Below are 7,786 nucleotides of genomic sequence, written 5' to 3'. Positions count from 1 at the left end.
ACTAACCCTGCTGGCTTCAGCTTCCTGAGCTCAGGGTGCACGTCGTGCAAGAGGGTTTACCTTCAGGACGTGACTGAGGCCACTCCCCTCGTCCGGGACGCTGTCCCTCCACATTGCTCTGCCCACCCCCGTGCTGTCGGCCCTGGTGGTCGCTGGGGCCCCGACAGAGCGCGCTGTGAGGAGGGGCGTCGTGTGGGAACGGACGGACGCAGACAGTGGAGAGAGGCCTGCGCAGCAGGTGAAGCTCCGCCCCTCCTTCCCGCAGGTACGGGGCGGAGGCGGAGGCTGGCTGGGCCCGGGGTGAGTGCTGGCCTCGGAGCTGCTTCCTCGGAGCGGCGCGGCCGGAGGGCTTTGCCGGCAGGGCACGTGGCTCACGGATGTTCTGGCAGAGCCAGGCTGCCGCGCCCTGACCGTGTGGTCCCGGGCAGGTCACTTGACCTCTCCGAGCCTGTTCACGGGGCTGACGTCAGCATTTGACGAGTGGCACGTGAAAGGCACGTGGCCCGGGGCTTCCCAATATACTTGGCAAAGGGCACGTGCTCCCCCGGATGAGAACGGCAGGGGCTGATACGGCGAGCGCACCGCGCGGGGGTCCCGCGACTCTCGTCTTGGGCAGAGACCCCAAGGCAGGCAGGGAGTGGGAGAGTCCCCAGAGGAAAGGGGGCTCAGGCGCCCTGCTGGAGGCTGGGACGCGGTCCTCGGCCTTCCCCACTCACTGCTCCTGAGCTGGGTGGGGGAAAGACCCGGGCAGAGAGGCGGCTGTCACTGGCTGACTCCTGACACTGAGTTGGTTGCTGTGGAGGTCGTGGGGGCGGGGGGAGAGCGGGTCCGGGTGGTCGGGCCGACGCCTGCTGTGACTTCAGTGTGTCTCCTGCCTGCTGACAGGGTCCCAGGGACCCAGGGAAGGCTGGAGGGGCCGCAGACTCTTGGCGGGCCACCTCCCCCCAGTGCCTCCCTCGCCGCAGCCCCAGCTCAGACCGTGAGACGTGGGGTGTGGCAGGGACAGCCGCCAGCACTTTGTAAACTCTTGAGTGTGGCGCGTCCTGCTGGGGCCCTCGGCCTCCTGGGCCTCGGGTCCCAGCCATGGGACAGGGACGGGGGGAGACCCGTGGCCTCTCCTCAAGCTTCTGCCTTCCCTGTGGTCTAGTTTCCAGTGCGGGGGTCCTGGGGGCCTGTGTGCAGCTTAAGAGGCGAGCTGGGTGTGGCCGTGTCTGCAGGTGGTTTCTGGTTCTTACCTGGTTCGCTCACTTTTTGCTGACCTTGTTCCTCGGACCCAGGTGGGTCACGCTGGCGGGAGGGGGGAGGTGGCGCTGCCCTGGGGGGCGCTCCAGGCCAGCACCCCCAGCAGCACCCGGGTGCTGCACGGAACCTGAGCTGGGGGAGGCAGCAGCAACTCTGTCCTGTCTTTTTTTTAAGATTTGGAGGCGGCTCAAAAGGGCTGTTGTGCATCAACTTAGATTTTTCATACATATGTGTATCTTTTTTTAGAGAGAGAGAAAGTGCTAGTGGGGGAGGGGTAGACAGAGAAAGAGAGAGAATCCCAAGCAGGCTCCACTCTCAGTGAGGAGCCCGACTTGGGGCGTGATCCCACGACCCTGGGATCACGACCTGAGTCAAAATCAGGAGTCCAATGCTCAACTTACGGCGCCCCCGGGCGCCCCCAAACCATCCCCTCTTAGTGAGAATCCTGCCAGCTAGTCTGGCCAGAACGCCGGCCGCGGGTTGGGCCCCTCCTCCTTTGCCGTGATGTGCCATCACCCGGCAGCCTCTCGCAGGGACCCTATTCGGTCACTTCAGCCAGAAACCGCTCCCCCTGACTCTTCCTTTCAGTGGCCATCTGTCCCCAACCCTGGCAGAGAGAGGAGAGCAGGACAGAGGCCGCGGCAGTGTGGGGGCCTGTATTCAGGGCGACTGAGTGGGGAAGGCTGGGCTGTATTCAAAATGCACCACCGACACAGGGGGTGACGGCCAAGGAATGTTGGCGGGGGGAAATCGCCGGGAGGAGACCTTGGGTCTGGGGGCTCTGGCCACACCGACCCCCCAGGATTCCTGCTGAGGGCGGCCCAGGGTGGCCAGGTTTGGAGGGCGGTGTTCTTGCTGCAACCGGATGGGCCCGGGGACGGTTTGGCCAAGGAGAGAACCTCCGTCAGACCTGCCCCGCTCCCTAGATTCCCGTCTGCCCATGCCGTCCTGGGGGGGAGCCTCACCTCTTGCCTCCCCCGCAAGACCCCGCCGCAGTCCACCCTGAATGTAAATGTCATTCAATGATTTCGCTTTGTCAGGAGCCCCCACTGTTGCCAGGGAGGGGCATGTGCTCCACAGCTATCTACGGGGCAGCCCCTGGTCCAGGACCTGGTCAAGACCTTGCCCCAAGGGGACTCCGCTCCCCTGGTGCTCTTTGCAGCCATTGGCCACAGCCCCGTGTTTGGCGTCCACTTACTTCAACTCCGCAAGCATTTCTTGAGCACCTACTGTGTAGCCCACTTGCATTGTGCGGGACACACCCTTCTGTGGAAGGACAAGCGGCTTGGCCCTCCCCGGGAGGTCCAGCAGGGTCTACAGGGCCCGGGGTTGGTGGCGCTGGGGTCTCCTGCTAGGGACCCTCATCCGGGACGGGCCTTTGGGTCACCCTGGTCACCCTGGGCTCGTGACCCCACACCTTGCGACCTCAGACTGTCCTGCTGTGTGTCTGCAGAGGCTTCTTGTTGCACAGCTTGTGGGGTCCCACGTGCGCCCTGGTCCCCAGGATAGCGGTGGAGTGCGGCCAGGGGCTCCTGCCTCTGTACCTGGCCCAGTGAGGGTCTGCCTCCTGTCCGGATCCTGGCCCGAGCTCGCTGCCGGGGAGCTGGACCTTATGGGAGTGGACCAGGCCCTGGGGCTCTCGGATGCCTAGCCGTGGCCACCATTCAGCCTGGGCTGGCACCTGGGTTGTGCAGGGTCTGTAGTGGTCCCGACGGACCCCCCCAGGCCATGCTTTAGCGGCGGAGGAGCCAGGGGGCCACCGGGTTCCGTGCTGCATTTGGGCTCTGGCAGGCCCCGGCTCACAGGTCCTGGCTCTGTCTTTGGCCAGCAGCGGGACCTGAGCCTAATCCCTGTCTGAACACAGTAGGGAGGCTGGAAGAGTGAAGAGGAAGGGCGGAGCACCCAGCCCCGCACCAGGCCCACCCTGCCTTCCCCCACCCCCAGGTCTGGACTCATCCCTTGGTCTGGAATGTTTCATTCCTCCTTCCTGGAGGGCTTTGGGCTGACTCCAGGGCCCGCTTCTTCCTGTGAGAGCCCCCAGCTGCAGCCTGGCCTGAGCTGGCCCCCTCCTCCCCTCCCCTCCCTTCCCTCCTTCATCAGAGCCTGAGCTAAGTGGTTCAGGCCCAGCTCCCCCAGGCAGGAGGCGCAGGGAGCTGGCTAATGCCCAGGGTCCCGGTTTCTCTGGTCTGCCCGCCTCCTCTCTCCTGATCCCCTTAATGACGGCTCTGACCTGTGTGCCAGCTGCGAAGGCGCGTAAGGTGGATGGCCCATTACCAAATGCGGCGTGTGGAACCAGATGGAAAAGGCTGGAAGGCCCAGGGGCCCCAGCATTCGGGAGGCAGGATGGCTGTTGTGCCCCTTCCCCCCCCTCCCCCCCCCCCGCCAGGGTCCAGCAGCAGGGCGCCCCCGCACATCTGAGGCCCAGGAGACGTAACACGGCCACAAACTTTTCTTCATCCACTTTCACTGGTGACCCCTTCTGCCAGGGGCCCAGCACATCTTCTCAGGGTGGCCCCAGGTACCTCCCCACTCTGGCCCACAGTGAGCCTTTCATGTCCATCTTTGGTCCAGTTCTCCCACCAGCAGCTGATGTCGTAACGCAGCAAGGCCCAAGTGTGGCCCCTGCCCCCCGCCCTCTCCCACACCCACCCTCGCCCTCCCCTGCAGTAGAATTGACAAACCCTGGGCTGTGTGTATTTAAAATGCGCGTGGATACATCAGGAGGCCAGCACGGGAGTGGGCACAGCCGTCCCGCTGGCCCAGTGGGGCAGGGGGTCCTCTGGGAGCAGTGGATGGGCTCAAGGGAGACATAGCGTGGGGAGGGATGTGCCACTGGACAGCCAGGAAGGACACCTGCACACTAGGAGCAGGAAGCCAGAGCAGAGGGTGAGGCCCTCCCTAGAGGACACCGTGGGATGCGGGGCACTGTCCTCACCGGGCTCGCCAGGTCCAGGGACGTGCGGAACAAGCAAGTGGGTGGCTCTGGGCTCAGCAGGCCTCCTCCAAGCACGAGAGTCCCCGAGTGTGTTCAGGCTCCTGTGGCAAATTATCAAGGCCACCAAGTTACTCATTATGCAGAAACTTGTTTTTTTTAAGTATTTAAAAAATGTTTATTTATTTATTTTGAGAGACAGAGACAGCATGAGTGGGGGAGAAAGAGAGAGAGAGAGAGAGAGAGAGAGAGAGAGAGAGAGAGAATCTCAAGCAGGATCCCTGCTGTCAGCACAGAGCCTGATGTGGGGTTCGATCCCATGAACCGTGAGATCATCACCTGAGCCGAAGTCAGACGCTTAACCGTCTGAGTCACTCAGGCGTCCTAAAACTCATTTTTTATCGATCTTATTAGAGTAATTTTCAATCTGGTTAGATTTGGACTAAATTGAAGTTGGCCACTTAGCCTCTGCACCTGCTTCTGAAGCCCAGATGTTCTGTGCAGAGAGCGCGTTCTGTCCCACCAGCCCCACGAGGTTTGGCTCTGTCCTCTGCACATCATCCTGCTTGAGGCCAAATGGAGAAGCCAGTGCTGGAGGGGTGGGTGGGGTGTTGGGGGGCCAGACTGCGACCTGGGCGGGGGGAGGTGCTACTCTGCTCCCAGCACTGCCGGGTCCCCGGCCCCACGGTGGGGGCCCTCCAGCCCCAGGACATAGCTGCCTGGGGACAGAGACTGACCATCCTCCCGCTGTTCCAGACCCCTGGTGCGGGGCTCAGACCTATCCACTGGGGCCCAGAGTCCTCCCCTGGCCGTCCCCCCATGTCAGAGCCTGGCCTCTCCCCCTGGGCGACACGAGCGCTTGTCCCGGACTCCTTCTTAGCAGCCCACACCAACGGTGTGCCCCTGAAGCTGGCGTGGCCCTCAGCACTGTCCGTGACGTCCCCGAGCGGCTGCCATGGCGGTGCCGTGTGATGGGGTCTGACCCACACCTGTGCAAGGGCTCCCACTTGGGTGCCGGGGGAGATTCAAGCCCCACAAGCTCCCGCCTGCGTGTGGAGACCCTCACCCGGCCCCGTCGCCTGCCGCAGTAACCCTGAGCCAGGCCCCTTCCCGCTCCCTCAGGCTTGCCGGGGGCGGTCCCCCAAGGCCACCGTGCTCCTGCGGGTGTAGAATCCTCTTGTGGGGTGTCATAGGTCGTGCTTCCGACCCAGGTGCCGGTGGGGGTTCCTGTGTTTGCAGAATCCACACGACTTCTGTTCAAAACCATCCTGTCTGTCTGCGGTGCTGGCTCAAATCCCCCTGCAGCCACGGTGGCACCAGGAGGTGGCTCCAGGTGTGCACGGGGCACGGAAGTGCAGTCTGCTCCGTGGGCTCAAATCTGGCCAAGGCTCGAAGGCTGTTGCTGTGCGACGTTCCGAGCTGCTCCCGAGACCTGGGGATCTTGGAACGGCCTGAGGTCGCCTCTGCCCACTGACGTGGGGACATGTTCGGTTTGGGGGTGACCCATGTAGAAATTGTGAGGCATCGGTGTCGTTCGGACCACTCTCCCTCAGGCGCCTGCACACACAGGGGACCCCAGGGCTTTGCTCCTGGTCTGTTCCTTACTCTTGATTGCCCACCTCACAGCACACGGCTGCGTTCTGCACAGCCTGAAGGGGCGACGTGGACGCGCCCCGCCTGCTTATGCCACCTGTGGGAGCTCGTGGGGTGTCAGCCCTTAGACTGTCTGCTCTGCTCTGTGTCCCGGGACCAGCCCGGCTGAGTGGGGTCCACTGGGACTCACACCAGCTCCCCAGCAGCCAGGGCTTCTGGAGGGAAATTCTTCCTGGCTCTAACCACATCCCTCTGCGGCATGAGGGGCTGCCACACTCCCCATCCGGCCTCCATAGCGCTCCGAGGTGGGGCGGTGGTGCCCTAGGCCAGCCCCTGGGGCAGGAATGGGGGGCAGGAGCCTGGCTGTGCCTGGGGGACCCCTGCAGGGAACTGGGCTCCCTTCTCCAGTGACCCCGGAGGGAGAGCCGCTGGCCCCGTGGGATGGGAGGTGGGGTCTCGGTGGGACCAGCTTCTGGGGGAAGATGGGCTGGGATCAAGCCTTCAGCCTGTGCATGTGCACGTGTGTAAGCGTGTGTAAGCGTGTGTGCACGTGTATAAGCGAGTGGGCACACATGTGCTTGTGTGCGTGTGCCTGTGCACTGTGCCCCGTGTCCTTGGGGACTCTGGTCCTGTCTCCTGCCCCACCGTCCGGGCATGCCCACCCCTGCACATCAGACCTGGATGTCCTTCCTGACCTGTGGGCGGCAGAACGTTCTTTGATCTTGGATCCAGTGAGCAAAATTTTAACCCCAAGTGCCTGTTGGATAATAAGTCGTGTAATGAAACCTGCCGCAGCCTCTGGGTGGTCGACACAGCCTGGTGAGGAGGTGAGAGGGTCACGTGCGGGTGGGCGGGCCCAGCTGCCCCGGGAGGCGGTGCCATCCTCAGAAGGGGCGGCTCTGGTTGCCATGGCCCGCGTTGTCCCCCTCCCACCCCGGAACCCCTGCGGGTCACAGGGTGAGTGGCAGGATGGCAGGCGTAGCACGGGCAGCACGTGGGGCGGACACGGCCGGGCTGGAGCCACCACCTCTGTGTGCGGCCCCCTACGTGCCTGCCTGGGGCCCTGAGTGTGGGGGGCAGGTGGCCGCCCCAGCCCAGCACAGAGCCTGGCCCCTCTCAGAAGGCCCCCACCCGAGAAGCTGCTCCTGGGTGCCTGAGCTCACACCCTTGAGCTGATCCTTGTCCCAAGGTGGGTCCCTGAGGCTCAGGGCTACCCTTGACCATCCGGTAGGGTCCCAACCAAGCAGGCAGGGCATGGGGCAATGGGGTGAGGGGCAGGGCTGCTGAGCCCGGATCCCTGACCCAGCCCCCACCCCACAGAGCCGGCAGGGGCTCCCCAGGGGACCGGCGTCCAGAGGTGGCTCAGCAGGCCTTTCGGGAGAGTCAGAGAGCTGGGGGGTGCCTTTCGTCTAACTGTCATTGTGCCTGTGCTCTCCAGGCCCGGAGCGCCAGCTATGCCCGGAGGAGGGCCGAGCCTCAAACCGGGCCTCCCAGGGTCCCGCGGGGGCAGCCGACCGAGGCCGCAGCAGATGCTGTCCGGAGAGCAGCGGCAGATGCACAGCCTGGCCCTGGCCGCCAGCTGTCTCGGCTCGAACCGCGGCAGGGATGCGGTCCAGACGTGTCTGGCTTCCAGAGGCTTCGCTGATGGGGAGAGCTTGGTGTCCCTCTACCCCGGGGGAGTGAGATGCACCCCCACGTGGCGTCGCTGTGTGTCTCACATGCTCTCTGGGAAGGGCAGGCACATGTCTCTCACACACGCACGTGCATAAGTGCACGCGTGCATGCTCAGACAACACACACCCAACTCTCACAACCCACACACGTGTACGTGTGGACGCATGCACATACTCAAATGCACACACAGACAGCACACGCCCAACTGTCACAACCTGCACACGTGTACGTGTGGACACATGCACATGCTCAAACGCACACACAGACAACACACGCCCAACTGTCACAACCTGCACACATGTACACGTGCACACACACACGCTCAAATGCACACACAGACAACAC

The sequence above is a fragment of the Panthera pardus genome, unplaced genomic scaffold, assembly GCF_024362965.1.
Source record: "Panthera pardus isolate Hobbes unplaced genomic scaffold, ASM2436296v1 HiC_scaffold_22, whole genome shotgun sequence".
In the NCBI taxonomy this organism is placed as follows: domain Eukaryota; kingdom Metazoa; phylum Chordata; class Mammalia; order Carnivora; family Felidae; genus Panthera; species Panthera pardus.
Note: the sequence above shows the minus strand (reverse complement) of the source record.